Consider the following 16857-nt stretch of genomic DNA (forward strand, 5'->3'; position numbering starts at 1 on the left):
ACCTGCCTCACAAGCGCAAAGTCCTGAGTTCAATCCCCTGTACCAAAAAAAAAAAAAAAAAGGCTACCTAGGTACATCAGTTAAATTACAGATCCTACTTGCTATTTCTGCAGATAGAAGAGGCCAGTGATTGCCTAAACACAAAGAACCTGCCAATTTCTGAAAGGCACAGTGGCCACAGTAAAATTCAACTCATCTTCCCAGGGGTTTGCTCTGTTTTCAGCATCTCCAAACTAAACGATTCTTCTTTTCTTTCTTCTTTATCAGTCTTCAGTCACTGTTTTTATATCATGAAGTGTCACTAGGTTTAAATGCCTGTCCACATTTCATAAAGTGAGAGGGCACATGATAAAAATCTAAGAATAGCATCATAAATCATCCATGCCTCTGAATTGCTTGGAGATGTTAAATGCCTTGGTTCTGGTCCAGATGTTCAGCTTGCCCCTTTTATATCAGCCTGCCATACATCAGTTGGAAAAAAAAAAAAGGTTGAAGGAAGAAAGAAAAAGAACAGCTGGTTCTATAAAAACTGCTGCTGTTTACTTTCAACTTAATATTTGGTATCTTTTCCTTTCTTCTCTTACTTTGCCCTTTGTTGAAGTATAGAAGGATACCCTATCCGCAGAAATGATACTGCATTCTCTACTGCTCATGAAAGAAAGATATGTGAGGTAAGACACCTACTGTTATGTTGCTGCATGACAGTCATATGGTAATTGTTGAAAAAGTCATTTAGTCCCAGGAATGTGTTGTAGTTCTTGACTATTAATTTGAAGACATCATTAATCCATTCATCAAGCAGAAAATGATTTGCTGTACTGCACTTCAGCTCTTCCTGTGGAATTATTTCATTGAACTACAGCAGAATGACAATATTATTTATTCCCTAGTTCAAATCAAAATCTCCTAGTGAGTGCCAATAAATTAATGATGGGAATGATGATGATGAAGATGTATTTTATAGTGAGAACCAAGAATTATGGAAACACTATAAAGTTATACTTAAGGAAAAACTTCACAGGAGTGAAGCTGAGTTTGAAATGGTTTTGAAGATCACCAGGTGATCTTTGAGATAAAAATAAGTATTTTGGGTACATTAAGTACAGACTACACTTGTCATGCTTTTCCCATGTCTGGATATCACAATGTGATTTGAGGGTTGAATTCTAAAAGTATCCATGTATTATGACTTTTTAGGGTAAATAGATGTAGCAAATGGATACCAAAAGAAGCACAATAAAATAGAATTTTATATCTGAGGTTCACAAACTTCCTAGGTAGATGTCCAGGAATGGGAGAGAAAGGTGGTCATCAGACCTAGTTTTGGGAATCTAGGCAAATGAGGGGTTTGCCTCTGATATTTGCCTTCCAGGATGACTCTGGACATCATCATTCCATTCAGCAGGATAAGGCATAGAACCTGAAGACAGTTGAGGATTTATGGGACAGGTCTAGATGCATTCCACTTAGACTCACATTGATTAGGTATCGATCACATGGCCTTTCTTGTCCTTGAAGGAAACGCTAGGATTGTAGCTTAGTTTAGTACCTAGAAATGGGGCAAATGGATCTTGGTGGAGAGGTAGCAATCTCAGAAATACTCATTCAGTTTTCTTCCTTGTATTTAACATGTTTTTGGAGCAATCTAATTGTGAGGAATTGTGACAGGCACTGGTTTTATTCTTGTCCTGCTGGCTTTCCCATGATGCTTCCAGGAAACAGCAAATTAAGTCCCCTTGTATAAGAAAAAGATTCAGCTAACACATACAGAGAAGTTTATATTTCAATCTCAGGTTCCCCCTTATTTCTTTTTGAGGGGATGATTATAATAATTCTAGTAGTGGCATTATTACTTTTCCCTCTCTACCATAGTAAGAGAAAAATTTTCACTATTTTTTCAGTATTTTTAAGAATGCATCCTTATATCATTTGTACTAGAGGAATGGAAATGTTACAGTACAATACCATAATCTCTTCAATGTAAGGCACTTCATTCAGTCACCATCCATACATTAACAGTTATTCCATTTTAATGTAGATTAAAGGAGAGCAGGCCCAATGCTTACATTTCCTGTGGTTTTCATTCACTACCTAGTGTGTTTTCTTATAATATGGTATTGTATTTGATCTTTTAAGTACAATCACAAATAAACCATCTTAGAATATTGCGGCCATGCTCTAATCACCATTCCATACAGCTCAGCTGCTTGATCTCAGGACTATTAATGTAACCTCTAAAAGATACAGATTCTTTATTGATTTAAAATGCTGTGGGTTATAAGATTATCAGCAATATAAAGTTTTCATGAGAACTTAATTAGATATCGTATGTTTTTTAGTATAAGCTCTCAAATGGTGATTATTTGAAATGAAAATGTCATTGTCTTTCCTCAGCCCCTGAGTCTTCATAGAAGATAGTGAAAATGTGATGAGATATTTCCAAACCATCTTTCTCTTTTTATGTAAAATTTAGGTATTGCAAATATATCTCAGCCCTGATGATGATATTAGGATTTGTGTCTGTGTTTGTAGGTCCCAGATATCTGTTTTTCCTCTTCGGGTTCTTAGTCATTTGGATAAAATATTAAAGAGCACTAAGATCAGATGTTGTAGATTAGAAGAAGAAAATAGTTGAAGGAGATGAAATGAATCTATTTTACATTTATATAGCTCTGTGGAACAGGTGAGATTGGTATTAATTTGTTTACTACTCTTACAACACCTTATATTTTTGGACATTTTGCAACTCTAATTGGCTTATCTGAATATAGTGGTACCTAGGTTCATGAACTTAATTTGTTCTGATTTTGGAAAAGATGGCCAGATTTGTGTTTGTGTAGCAAAGATGACTGTGGTCTTGTTTGTCACCCACTACAGAGTTCGCAAACAAAGACAAATTTTGCCAAACATTTCTGTTTGCAAACCAAATTGTTTATAAACAAGCGTTCACAAACCAAAGTACCACTGTACTACTTCTGTGGGGGAAGCAAATATAGTTCTGTCACTTGACAATGGAAGAAATCTAAAAAAATACCAACTGCCTAGTTATTATATTGACAATTGACAATATAAGTGTACACTAATTTGACTTCCTGATCGTGCTTCTTTGTGGGGTTTATTTCTATTTTTATCCTATTTGGCATAAGACTGAGTAATTTACTCTCCCTACAAAATAGGATAACCATGAAAGAAGGGCAGACCAGATATTTTCTTATAGCTTTTAAAGTTTGATTTGCTATTGTTTAGTTTGCTATTTTTTAATTTCAGGATTGGTTGATTTGTAATTCACCAGCTCTCTATATATCATATCTGCTTTTCTCTTATCTGAATTCAAGACTGTATTTTCTGCTATCCTCTGAACCAATTTTTAAGCTTTTGCTTCTTTTTATTTTCCTGTGAAAAGGCTCCCGATATTTACTTGGTAATTTCCCCAACAGAACATTAGATGTGGTAATCACAGAAAGATCTAAGTGTGAACCTCTTCACTTAGGCCTCTTATTAGATATTACTTACCATTTGGGGGGCCAGATCTTAGGAACACATTTAAACTCTTTGAGCTATACTCTTTTCTCTATAATGTAGTGTTAATAAGTCTGAAATCATAAGGCTACTGTGAAAATCACAATATAAAATGCATAAAAGTAGTTAGAACTTCTGCCATGTGGGCCAGGGATTTAGCTCAGTGGTTCCGGCGCCTGCCTCGCAAGTGCAAGGACCCGAGTTCGATCCCTGGTACCAACCAAAAAAAAAAAAAAAGAACTTCTGTCATGTAAGACAAGATAGTTTCTTGCTTCCAAGTCTGTAAGTTAAGTTGGAAATTTGGAGATTGATTTTATCCCAGTTAAAATAAATATTTTCAAATGATTTGCAAATAGTCTCCATTCTTTAACAAAGGCTTTGACTCAGACTGTTTTGATGGTATAAATTAAGAAACCATGAATTCCCTATGAAACACTGCATATTTTAAAAAAAAATATGTTTAGCTCAGTGAACATTATCAGAAAACATCATATACTGCAGTATCTATTGCCAGTACTTTGACACATTTCTACCAAGGGTTCAGGTTCTTAGACCAAATTATCTCTTTAAAGCTGCATAAAAATTTAAAACCAAAATTGAAAACTGGCAAGAAAGTATTCCCCAAGTCATTTTCCAAAGACAATACAAGCAAAGACATAAGGCATTTCATTCACACACAGAAAATAACATTGCCTTGCTTATGAACATAAGATATATGGCTCTGCAATACACCTACAGGAATGTTTAACCTACGTTGCTCTACAACTTTATAAAAACCCAATATAAACCTTCCTAACAGTGTATTTCAACCTTCTTCTGTTAAATTTTTTTCCCACAGTGATTTGTTAGTATGAATTTAGATTGCTTACCACAGGCATTTTGCAGACTCACCCCAAAATCAGTAAAACAGGAACACTTTCTAAGAAATGTTCCATACTTCCTAAAAGGCTTATCTCCTATTTCACTTTTACCCATCTAAATGATTCAGTTTGACTCAATTCTGGATTAGGAGTGGAAATAAGGAACAATTTCTCTTCCAGATTAGGCATTTCTAAAGAATTATTAAGTAACAGTGCTGTCAGTTAAATTCAGGTGTAAAGTACAAGAAGAGTTGAAAAATGCCAGACTTGTACAAGCAAGATAAACAGCTTCTTTGACTTTTGAAACTGTTAATATACCTTAAATTAATTTTGAAAATCCAAAAAGGTAATATATTGTGTAACACTCTCCAGGCTTATAGTATATGAACACAGATTCTAACAGGATAATTATCCAGTTACTTACCCAGCATGTGAATTGCCTCATAATACCCTCACCTTATATTTGCCCGACCTCTGTTTAAATGTCTGCACTAACAAATGAGTAACCATATACAGTGACTTTGATAATTCTGACAAAAATGAGATATTAATTTAATAGTATTTTCTTTATGCTTTCCCCCCTGTTTCATATATTAGCTATTCCAGATTCTTTGAAATAGATTTTATTTATTTTCCCATTTCACAGTTGAAAACTGAGACCTGAAATGATTAGGTAAAATGTCCCAGGTAACATAGCTCAGATCCACAGATGGAGATAGCTTTGAAACTTAATCCTAGAGAATCTTATTAAGAACCCATAAATTTAATCATACAATATTCGTTCTCTCTGTCTCTATGCACACACACATTCACACACAATAGCCATTTGATATCTGTGATTGACAAATAGCTAAATAATTAAAAATACATTCAAAACTCCAACTCACCACTTGAAAATGTTGTTTATCTTCTTTAAAAAGTTGTTTACCAACTAAAAATGAGAATCAGGTTAAGGCTTGCTCCATAGGATTGTTAGGTGCATCAACTAAGCCAATGTATCTAACTAGTAGCATGTTAATTTCTCAGTAAAGAGTAGCTGATGGGGGCCCAGGGATTTAGCTCAGTGGTTATGGCACCTGCCTCACAAGCGCAAGGTTCTGAGTTCGATCCCTGGGACCAAAAAAAAAAAAAAAAGAGTAGCTGATAGGATTAGTATTATTATCAATAACATATTCACAAATATAATCCTAAATACAGTCCCAGTTATGCTGACTGGCCTACATCAGTTCAGTGCTTTTGAGCAACAGCAGGAAAAGGGCTAGACCCTGAGGAAAGTTGGTGTGGTGTGGTAACAGTATGCACTTCTGAAGTTCATGTCTGGCCCCTTCTTAGCATGTGATTACTCTGAGCACATAGATCCATGTATTAGATTAATTTAGTAAGGAAAACCAAGGCAAATATTCTTACTGTTGAGCTTTAATATCAGAAAATACCAGGAAGAGACATTTATTGTGCTTATTTTAATAGTATTTTTTAAACATGTAGATTGGAAGATCATAAATTTGTCAGAAATACATCTTAAGTCATTGTAAACTGCAAATTCCCAGCTAGGTAGGACTATAAGCAGCCATTTTGGGGAAGTCTGTTTTTCTGCTGCCAGAAAATAGGATTTACATTTACCATGGCCTAGCATTTCAAGCAGTTTCCATGTGGAGATTTGAACCAGGTTTCCATACCAGAAAGGACTCACTATATTCATTTGTGTGTTATCATCTCTATATAATACCCTTGGTTTTCTAGACATGAGGATTAATTTTTACCTATCATTTTACATTAAACTAACACATTGGCTTACACAGTAGTCACATATGTTCATCCACATAGTCTTTTCTATAATGGTGTGAACTTGAAACCTTTGGCTGAAAAGTCATTGTTGGTATCCTGCCTCGACTCAGCTGTACCTTTTTGGTCTTGCTTTGGCTATTAGTGGAGGTTCCAAAATGGTTTCTCTCCTACTGTTGCCCAGGATAGACAAATATCAGGCTACTATAACAGTAACTTATTTAAAAGAAAATCATACTAGCATGTTCCTATTTTAAACCATAAGCCCTCATGATTTAAACAGGAATAACCCCTCTTCCTTCCTTCCTTCCTTCCTTTTTTTGCTCCCTCCCTCCCTTTCTTCCTTCCTTCCCTTGCTTAATTTTTCACCTGTATTATCCAACTCATTCTTACATTAATATCACTTACAACTCTTCTAACAAACAATACTAGTCCACACTCTTGTATTTTTTCCACGTTATTCTCATTACACAAAGCAAACTATTAGCATCATGAGGGGAGAGTTTTTGTCCCTTTGCCATGGGTACCTGAATAGTGCTCATGGTTCCTTATTCATAGTGCTGGTAGGTAGCTGCTTGATTTAAGGCTGCCATAGCAAAGAATTCTACACAGCATGGCTTAAAACAAGAGAATGTATTCTCTCACAATGCTGGAAGCTAGAAGCCCAGAAGCAGGTGTCGGCAAGGCGGTGCTCCCTCTGAAACTGCCAGAAGACCCTTCCTCGCCTCTTCCAGCTTCTGGTTGCAGCAGTTGTTTTGAGGCATGTGGGAGCATCACTCCAAGCTCTGCCCCTATCTTCATGGAGCAGAATTCCTTCTGTCTGTGTGAGTCTTCTTCGTGGGAGTCCAGCAGTTATGTTGGATTATGATCCACTCCAATGACATACATAACCTTAATTTGATTACCTCTGTTTCCAAAAAGGGTGACATTCTCAGGTGACCAAAGGTTAGAACTTCAACATACATTTGGATGACAGCTTACAGTTTAACTCATAACAATTTTCCATCAATAGGAATATTTGTTAGGTGAATGAATAAAAGAATTCATGCTCAGATACCATGTTTGATAAATTTTTATGTCCTAAAGAGAAGTAATAACCTCATCTTCATTTCACAGTAGGCACATATTATTATATCTTGTACATGCTTCCTCATATTACAGTGCCTCTGATATTACATACATCTATGGCTTTAGTTAGACCCATGAATTCCTCATATAAGGGCCTGTATATTAGTCATCTTCTTCCTATTTTATTGCCTCATGTTGTTCCCTGAAAGGCTGAATGAATGCATATTAAATTAAAGTTTTGATTTGATTCTGACTAGATTATTTCCATTTCCCCCCTCAAAACGGTATTGCTGTTGTTCAGCTTTGTGTGGTAGCAGCAGAGTGGCAGGTGATAAAGTTACAGCATCAAGATGTAGGATTCATAGTCTTTCTCTGAAGGTTTATTTCATTGTGATCACTTCAGAAACAAAGAATACAGTTACCATCTGAGGTTAGTTCATTTGACTAGCAATATCCTATAATGTTAATAGTCTGTTTCTTAGAGTTAGCTTAAATCATTGCATACAATGCACTTTTCTGTTGTTTTGAAAATATTTTTTGGAGAAGGTATTTTCATTTTTAACAAATTTTTACAAAAGTTTATGAAAGAGAAATGGTAAAAATTACATAAGCTTGAAGCTAGGAAATTTTGAGAAGATATATGAAAATTGAAAAATTATTTCTGTTTACAACTTTTAGCTGATGGTTAAGGGCACATTTTTCTCTCTAGAAACAAAAGCAAAATTTATCTCAACTGATTATTCATTAAATATTGTGTACTCCTTTCAAAAATTGTTGAGGGGAGTAAAGCAAAACCACATAAATAGGAGCATTAATGATAAATTAAGAAGGCAAAAATTACATTGAAGGTAGGAGATAATTATCACAAGAGTTTAGGATAAGATACAGCTGCAACTGAGCATTTATGTTAGAGATTATATCTTTGCTGTTGGTTGGCAAGGAAGAGAAGGGTAAAATTTATACAAGTCTTATATGTAGCAAACACATAAATCTCTTTTCCTTCTCTCCATCTGCTGGCTTTGCGTCTTTATTTCAGGAAGAGTCCTTTACAGAGGAAGAAATAGAATTTCGGTTTTGAACTTCTGAACCTTAAGTTATAAATAAACTTTCAATAACAGTTATTACATTCTTCTATTAGATATACACAATTGTTTACTTTATGTATGATCTAAAATTTGAATTCAAAGAACCTATCTTGGTAGTAAATAAACATTACTTTAATGAATGAAATATATTTCTTAAATATCTGTAGTTATACTCAAAATTGCTTAGTTGTGACACAGTTTATTTTTGTTATCTCTTAGAAATGTTTTCAGTAATCTAAGGTTTCTGACTTTTCTACTTAATGAAAGTAATATCTTTCCAAAACAGTTTGCCATCACTTATAACATACTTAAACTGATGAAGATATGTATTTCCCTTATTATCAAGGTAATGCTTTATTTATAAGAAAAAGAACAGTTAAGAATGAAATTGGCATAGAGTGTTGCTACTCCCACAAATTATTTTTTATAAAATGATATATGGTTTCTGTATTGGTTTTGACTACTGTGTTATATAATAGAGCATTATCTTACATTTGTAGTTGATTATTTATTTATTTACTTACTTATTTTTTGAGACAAGATCTAGCTGTATAGTTCAGGCTGGCCTTGAACTCACTATGTAGCACAGGCTGGCCTCGAACCTGCAGGAATCCTTCTGCCTCAGCCTCCTGAGTGTTATGATTATAGGTATGTGCCATCACACACAGCAGTTGGTTTATATATTATGGACTATGAAATTTGGTTAAATTATCACTTGATTATTTAATAGGTTGAAAAATATTAACAATGAAGATTTGAAAAAAATATAACAATATATGGAATTTAATGAACATAAACCTAAGGATAGATACTGAGAGAATATTCATTTTAATTTTTATTTCTAAGCTCTTTTCCAAAAATCCAATTTTCAAAAGAGGTTATCTTGTTCTGTTTTGCTGTTCTGGCAGGAGTCATGATACTAGTTTTAAGGTATACACTTTCATTATTCTTCATTACTTCCTGTGTTCCACCCATTAGATCTGAGCTATGTGTATCATCAGAAGACAGAAAACAAAGAGCTGGTCTTCCCAAGAACAAAGTGTGAATCAAATTGATTTTAAAATTCTACTGTTTCATGCAAGCTGTGAAGTTCTAGAAGAGTATGGTCAGCTTCTCTGAAAACATGGTTGAAATTACATTTCTGATCTATTGTTTTGGTTTCTGTGCAGCATGACATTATGATTTGTGGACTGATTTTATTCCAAATTTAATCACTAGGGGTAAATTAACAAAATATGAAATTAAACAATATGTGTTGTAGAAAACAATTTCTCTCTCTCTCACCCTCCCTCCAGAAATTCTTTGTAATTGAAAGTTCCATGCTGAAAGAGGTAATACAAAATATTTCTTATGAGTTGTAAATGTGTATGGGGAAAATTCTCAGGTGTTAGTACCATAATGTATTATATCCACATTATTAATCTGTGCCTCATAATTTAATGTTCTGAACACAAAACACATATACAGCAGGTAGATCAGTAGATCAGAACTCTTTTCTCTTGCAAACAATGAAGTAACATTCTCTATAGATGAAAGGGTGAGATTTGGGACACAATGTTGCAAATAGATTCTCCTATCCCCACCTCACTATCTCTGGTCTTGCCATGCCCAACAATTCCTAGTACAAGGATGAATTAGATCAGTTCACACCTTTATTTGGTCTCAAAATAAAATCCACACCTGTTTATATGGACTGTATAGCACTGACGTAATCAGAAGCCTGCCAAACCAATTTAATTTTAGTTCCTGCCTATAGAACTTCCTACTTCCACCTTTAAATAGTCTTCTCAGTGTCGTGACATAGCTAAAGCCTTCTGTTTTTCTCTTAAAGAAATGTTCAACTCTTTGAAGAGGTCTAGCCCTGCCGTTCTTTTTTTTTTTTTCAGGTATGCAATAAATATAAATTTAATTGTATAGATCAAGAAGGGAAAAGAAGAAGCAGCCAATATTTGATTTTCACCCTTATTACTTTTTCTAGGGTCCCTCTAATTGATGTAAACTAACAATTTCCAAGGAAATTCCTATTCTACTCCCATTTTATCATAAATAAATTGAATAGTTTTTCTGTTTATATGATAAAACAGGAAAGACTGTTGTATTTGGAATCGAAAAGGCACTCCATTTGTGATCAGTGTCACACAGAATCACATTCCCATCAGGAAACACAAACATGAACATCACAAAACTAAAAATTCACAGGAGATCAATACCATTCAATAAATATGCAAGCTACTTCAGTCTCCCCCAAAAAGGACCAATACTTCAAAAAACCATAAAGAAAACCCTTGTCCATTTCCAAGTAACCTAAATAGAAGAGCAGCAAGATGCTACGTGTGCTATTTTACCCCTTCTCCTGGTCCTTCACTACTTAGAAAACTGCCTGCTCTCCACAGAGACTGAAAATGGGCCTCATTTCTTCTTGGAGGAGAACAAATTCACTGACCCTCTTGTGCAGTTCCTGTTTCTCAGGAACCCTGGCTATATACCTAGTTCTGCTTCCAAAGCCTCTTCATAGAGTTCTGGGTAAGACTTGGGATCTGTTCCTTTAAGATGGGCCATATGAACTAGGAGTTTCATCTTGCTGCTTTTTGGACCCCACAGGAACTCATAGCGAGCAAGATCACTGCTAGGAATCTGCCAGTAGTACATCAGGTACTATTCCCGAACTAAATCCTCAGTGATGAATTTCCAGGCTTCCTCAAAATGAATATGCTCAGACTGAGCTAACATGTCCCATCTTTTCACTTTTTGGATTAGGTCCTCCTCACTGATACGGTTGCCCTCTATGAAGATTAGAGACAGGACGAGTATAATGATGTCTATTTTGAGAATGATTCTTTCATCATCACCATCTAGTATCCCACTGTATGTAAGACTCAAGATGGGACTTGCTCATATGTATTGCCAGAGTGATTCACTTTCCTGATTTTAATGCCAAAGCCCAGATGCAAGGACTCACAGAGTTCCCAAAAGTTCAGAGGGAATTCATTATGGTAATCATGGGGCAGAACATGCAGCATTTCTTTCATGGTGACCTACTCCTTCTTTTGATACTTGTGAAGCAGAAATGACACCAACTTACATAACTTGGCACATTTAGGAGCACATTTTGCAGGATGTGAGAGAAGTGTGCATCCTGTGAGGAGCTTGAACCCTCACAGGATTGACTCCTTTGACTGGAAGCCATGAGGACAGCAAGAACTTGTTGAGGATCAGAAGCCTTCAGATGTCCAGTGCTGGAAAATAGAGTGCTGAGCAATAGCAATTCAGCTGCTCCAAGAATCCAAACCCAGATTTTGAAAAATCACAACTGAGAATTTTCCACTGCACAGTGCAAGGCTAGCAACAGAGGCAGGAATGGGTTATTTTCAGAGTCTCGAGCTGGAATGTGGCCTTCTCTTTCACCCTCAGCCCAGCCCTGCCTTTCTTGAATAAACTATCCCCATTCTGCTATCAATAACCTTTATTTTTTCAATATTTCTTACAGCCACTAGAATTTGTTTGGTTTGTTAGTTAAATTCTGTTTTTTTCTTCCTCTGTCCATCCATTTTTTTGTGGTCTGCCTCTCTTGAGAAAATGTATATTTCTTGAAAAAATAAACCTTACCTGTCTATATCATTGATGTATTTTTAGTGCCTAGAAAGGAAAGAATGGTAACTTCACAGTGGAGAAACCTGTCAGCATCTTCCATGATCAAAATTGGTCTGAACAGTAATGGAACCAATTAATATCATGGGCTTGTTAATAGACTGTAATGAGAACATTAAAAATTCATACAAGAATCTACCAATGAGGTAACATCAGACAATACCAAATTCTACAAAATAATTTTTCTGTAATATTCACAAGTGTGGTAGATGTGAAAGACAAGGAAGATTGAGGAACTAACTTCTCAAGATATGATGAGACTAAAAAGTTTTGTCAAGTATATTGAATATCTCATAAATTATTTTCTCTCAAGGGCATTATTAGGACAATTAAGAAAATGTGAATAAGGTCTTTAGCTTAGATAATAGTGCTATATACATGTTTACTTCCACATTTTGATACATTTACTTTGTATAAGAGAATGTCCTTGTTTGTAAGAAATATACAGTAAATTATATAAAGTTAGGTAAATGTCATGTCTGAAAGTTACTGTCAGTAGGTTCAGGGAAAAATGTATGTTCATGTAAAATGGAGAGAGAACAGAAATGATGATGTATAACTAAAATATTAAAATTTAGGCAGTCTGGAAAAATTTGATCATACAGTTATTTCTCATACTATTATTATAATTTTCAGTCTTAACTTGTAGTTAATAACAATACGTGGAGTCAAAGTTTCCACCTACATAATCAGGCAGGGCAAAATATTCCCAGAGAAGTGGTTTCAGATACTGCTGTACTGAAGTACGCTTAAGAAAACACAGTATAACATTCATGTTCTACATATAATAATCTAAATTAATGTGAAAAACTAGAGTTGTATTTTTCCTACTGAAAAAAATGTAGAGAAGCTATAGAGCTTATTGGTGGTACTTTGTGAGTAATGTACACATTAAATATTTTCCATACAGTTAGTGATCAGTGAGTTACCTAAATAGAATTCATAGTTTTTTCCCCACCTAAATTGTTTTCATATAAAGTAATGTTTGCAGAATTAGAACAGTTTTAGAAAGGAAATAATGCTGATCATATAACTAAGACTTCCTCAACCCACTGTAATTTCTAAATAATGATGCATCATTTATTTCTTGCACCAGGAAATTTTGCTCAGAGAGTTGCCAAATCCAAGCCTTCAACTGATGCCTTTGAAATAGCATGAGCTTTAAGAAGCATTTCCTTCTTCTACAGAAGATATATTGTTCTTCAAGTGGGTTTTTTTGGTTATAAAATAAGAGCTGCAAAACAGAATTCATAATGGTTATTATCTGGCTTAAAATTCTAATAACAGGTGTTCTATACAAATTCTGAATAGCTAGATTGAAATATGGGAACCAGGTTTAGTTTGTAATGGGCTCAATATAGACCTACCTTGCCACACTATCTGTGGGCATCATTCTAACCTGATAAAATGGCTACAATCCAAGAAGTACCTTTGCTTATGGAGTTGGATACTGGCCATATCTTCAAATACAATAACTAGCATCCAATCAAAGACTACTGAAGCAGAAAAGTGAAACAGAGTGCATAATAACAGTATGTTAGAGTCATTTGGTATTGCCTATTTTAAGCTCATTTGACTCCTTGTTTCTTGATTAAATCCTTGCTTGCCCCTTTTATGACCATTTTTACAAATATGTTATCTTATCACTACATGGCCGAGAGTCATTATCAAATGAAATATATAAACAAATGACAAAAAAAACCTAAGAAGAATGGAAAAGTTTTGATTTTGTATGAAGAGTACAATGAAGTAGCTGTCAAAAGTCTCAGAGCTGAAGAAGATAAACACTTGATATGAAAATTTAACTTTCTAACCCCTGGTTCTGTTTCACACCTCAAAACTCTACCAACATGCTCCACACCTATAAAATATAATCAGAGCCAACCAAGCTCATATTGTTGGGATGTATAATAAATTAAAGATGAAAAGAAATGACATTTTTATGTGATGCTGGATAAGTGGCTGCAAAAGCCTTGCATTGGACATGTAAGAGTCCCCAGCAAGGACTTGAGCTCAGAACTTCCTTACCTATAAACTTTTGTGAGTCAAAGACCACTTTGATCATAAAAACTGTAGTTGCTAGAAATTTGAATGAGTTTTTGATCAAGGAGAGGTTATTGAAAGGATTCTGATATCCCACCCCTTTTGGAAATTCAGGAAGAAAACTTTAAATGGGAATGTTCAGGCAGTTGTTTATGTGGGTCAAATACAAACAACAGCATTAAGTACTTATGGTGACTTCATTGAGCTTGTTTCCATCACTCTAACAACTGTCCAGACTTATGACAGAGGCACCCTATTCAGACTTAGGACCCATCTTAGTTTTTTGGGTTTTTTTTTGTATAATTCTGTGCATCTTGTTTATGGAGTCTCAACATCTTTTTTTATACAGTTCACCTTATTTATACAGTACCATAATTTTTGATGATTGTACTATACAGCATAGCACTGTAGTTTTATGTTGTTATATATTACTGTACAACATAGAAGACTTATGCAAATAAAAGCAAAGTCATCCAGTTGGAGATTCCTTTGACCATCTCTTTGTTCTGGATATTGTGATGTACACACTATATACAGTTCCTCATGTAACAACCACATTAACATATTAACAGAAACACAGACCAGACAACATCATATATAGTGCAAGAAATTAGACCACCCCTTCCTTTGTGGATAGAACACTGACTGGGAGAGAATATAAAGGAACATTGCTTAGGTGATAAAAAATATTCACGATATTGATAGGATTGTGGATTGAATTATGCTCTATAGGTCTGTGCATTTTACTAAATATAAATTATCCCTCAAAAATTGTGTTTAAAATGATGGTGACTTACAGATTATTGACAGCCCATGCGCTGAAGAAACTATGAAGTGTGAACTGTTTTGCATAGGCACATAAGCAGACAGAAATCTAGTACAAACACACATATAGGAACACATAGATTTTTTTTCCTGCTTGGCTGTTTTTAAGTATGAGGGATAATAGGGTAGATTTGGACCTGAAATGTCTTCTCAGAAATAATATTAAAGCTCCTTCAATTGGCTTTACTGTGCCACCCCCTTTCCCGCCATCCTCCCTTTGGTTTGGGCATCCTCAGAAGCCAGATGCTCATTTGAAATGAATCCTTTTGAATTGACTGCTCAAAGAGATAGAACTCTCATGATGCCACAACAAACCCAGCTTGTGCCAAGGAAGTACTAATTTTAAAACTCAAGTGTTATGTCTGGGGCTTTTTTATTACCCTCTCCTAGAACTCTTCTGTGCTGTCATGCATAAATCAGAGAATTATGAAAGAACTAGTCAAAGTGTCTGTTTCCTTCTAAGGCTGTGATTTGGTTCCATGAATTATTAATTATTAGGTCTGTATGCCATCAGCTCCTCAGAACCCAATATAAATGTAAAAGCCTTACCTGATCAGTAATAATCTAAGGTGCTGCAGTAATGTAATTCTTACCATTTAGTGTTCATGGTATATTAAAGGGACGTGGAGTATTCAGCATGTTAAATTTACTGAAATAAAATACAGAGTAAAGAAAGTTTTTTTGTGTGTGATTGGATGGAAATTCAGTATAAGGAAGCAGATGTGGATTGCTTCAAGGATTCTGATTGTTGTGAAGAATGGAGTTGTTTCATAGATGTTGAAGCAAATTACAGGACTGTGGTTGAAGAAAACTATCTGAAAGTAAAGTGTTAGAATATCTTGCATCTCTGTTCTTAAGGAAGAAATAATAATGCAGCAAAGATTGAAGCTGTGCTAAAGATAAGTTCAGTATATGTTGAGAGCAGACATCTGATATAGTAAGTACCTTATTTTTCATATATGAATTATAGCTCTTATATTTTTCATAGAAGCAAGAAGGAAGAATGTATGATCCTTTTTGTTGTTTGCTGGGGTACTTAGCTTTAATACTTGATGAAGCCTCCCAGTCTTCTTTGGTTCTCTCTTTAATATGTAATGTCATTTTATTTTAAAACCTTCTGCAGAAAATATGTATGAACTGAAGTTTTGTTCCCTTTGGTGAGCACAAGATTAGCTTCATTTTATATGTAAGTTTTTTGGGTTTTTTTTGCAAATTCTGTGTATTTCAGAAGTATCCTGTGCACATAGACATGCATCTGACTATCACATTCAGAGTACTGTACTCTAATTTTACAAATAATCACACTACTCAATGATACATTTAAAGAAGGAAATAACATCTTGATCTAGCCAATAATTTTGAATTGATGGTTTAAGAAGAGAAATTCTTATAAAGTAGAAAAATATGTTGTGGTTAGCTATGCTAAAATGCTTGTGTTATGTTTCACTAGCTTATCCATTCTGAGAGATTATTTGATTATTAGTTTGCTAAATCTTTGCACACTTTCATATTATTAATAGACATTTCAGCAGCTTTATTACTCTGAGCACACTGGAGCAATCCCAGTGCTCTTTGACTTTAAAAGATTACATTTTTTAATAAATAATTTTATGGGATTGAGTTTAGTGCAGGAAAATAGTGAATGCATTCTATAAAAATGATTAAATATGAAAATTACCTGGGAGATAAAAATGGCTAGAATATGCTGTTGTTTCTGTGTAGTTGGCTTTAAGAGACTGATGAGTGAAATTTTGCCTGAATCCTATCTGAGATTAAAGTGTTAAAAAGACAGTTGATTTTTCTCATTTTCTTCTGGGCAGAAGAAGCAAAGCTGTGACACATACTTTACAGATAATATAACAGAACCTTAAAAATTATGAAGACTTTAACAATAACATTCATAGTCAATATTTCCTGATAAAAAATGATTACTCCTCATAATTGGATGGCTTATTAAAACAAAAATAGAGGATGAAGTTTTGTCTTTAGGGTGAGATAATTCATTTTCTCTTTTTAGTTAGTCATCT

At 34.6% G+C, this 16857-nt stretch overlaps 1 protein-coding gene across 9 annotated transcripts in view; it reads left to right on the plus strand.

Annotated features, from left to right (window-relative positions):
* Positions 1-16857, plus strand: part of Cntn4 (contactin 4) — a 955384-nt gene that overhangs the window by 261811 nt on the left and 676716 nt on the right. The window lies entirely within an intron of this gene.

This window comes from Heterocephalus glaber, unplaced genomic scaffold, assembly GCF_053883595.1.
Source record: "Heterocephalus glaber isolate CG9 unplaced genomic scaffold, H.glaber_assembly_v1.0 deba00001472, whole genome shotgun sequence".
Taxonomy (NCBI): domain Eukaryota; kingdom Metazoa; phylum Chordata; class Mammalia; order Rodentia; family Bathyergidae; genus Heterocephalus; species Heterocephalus glaber.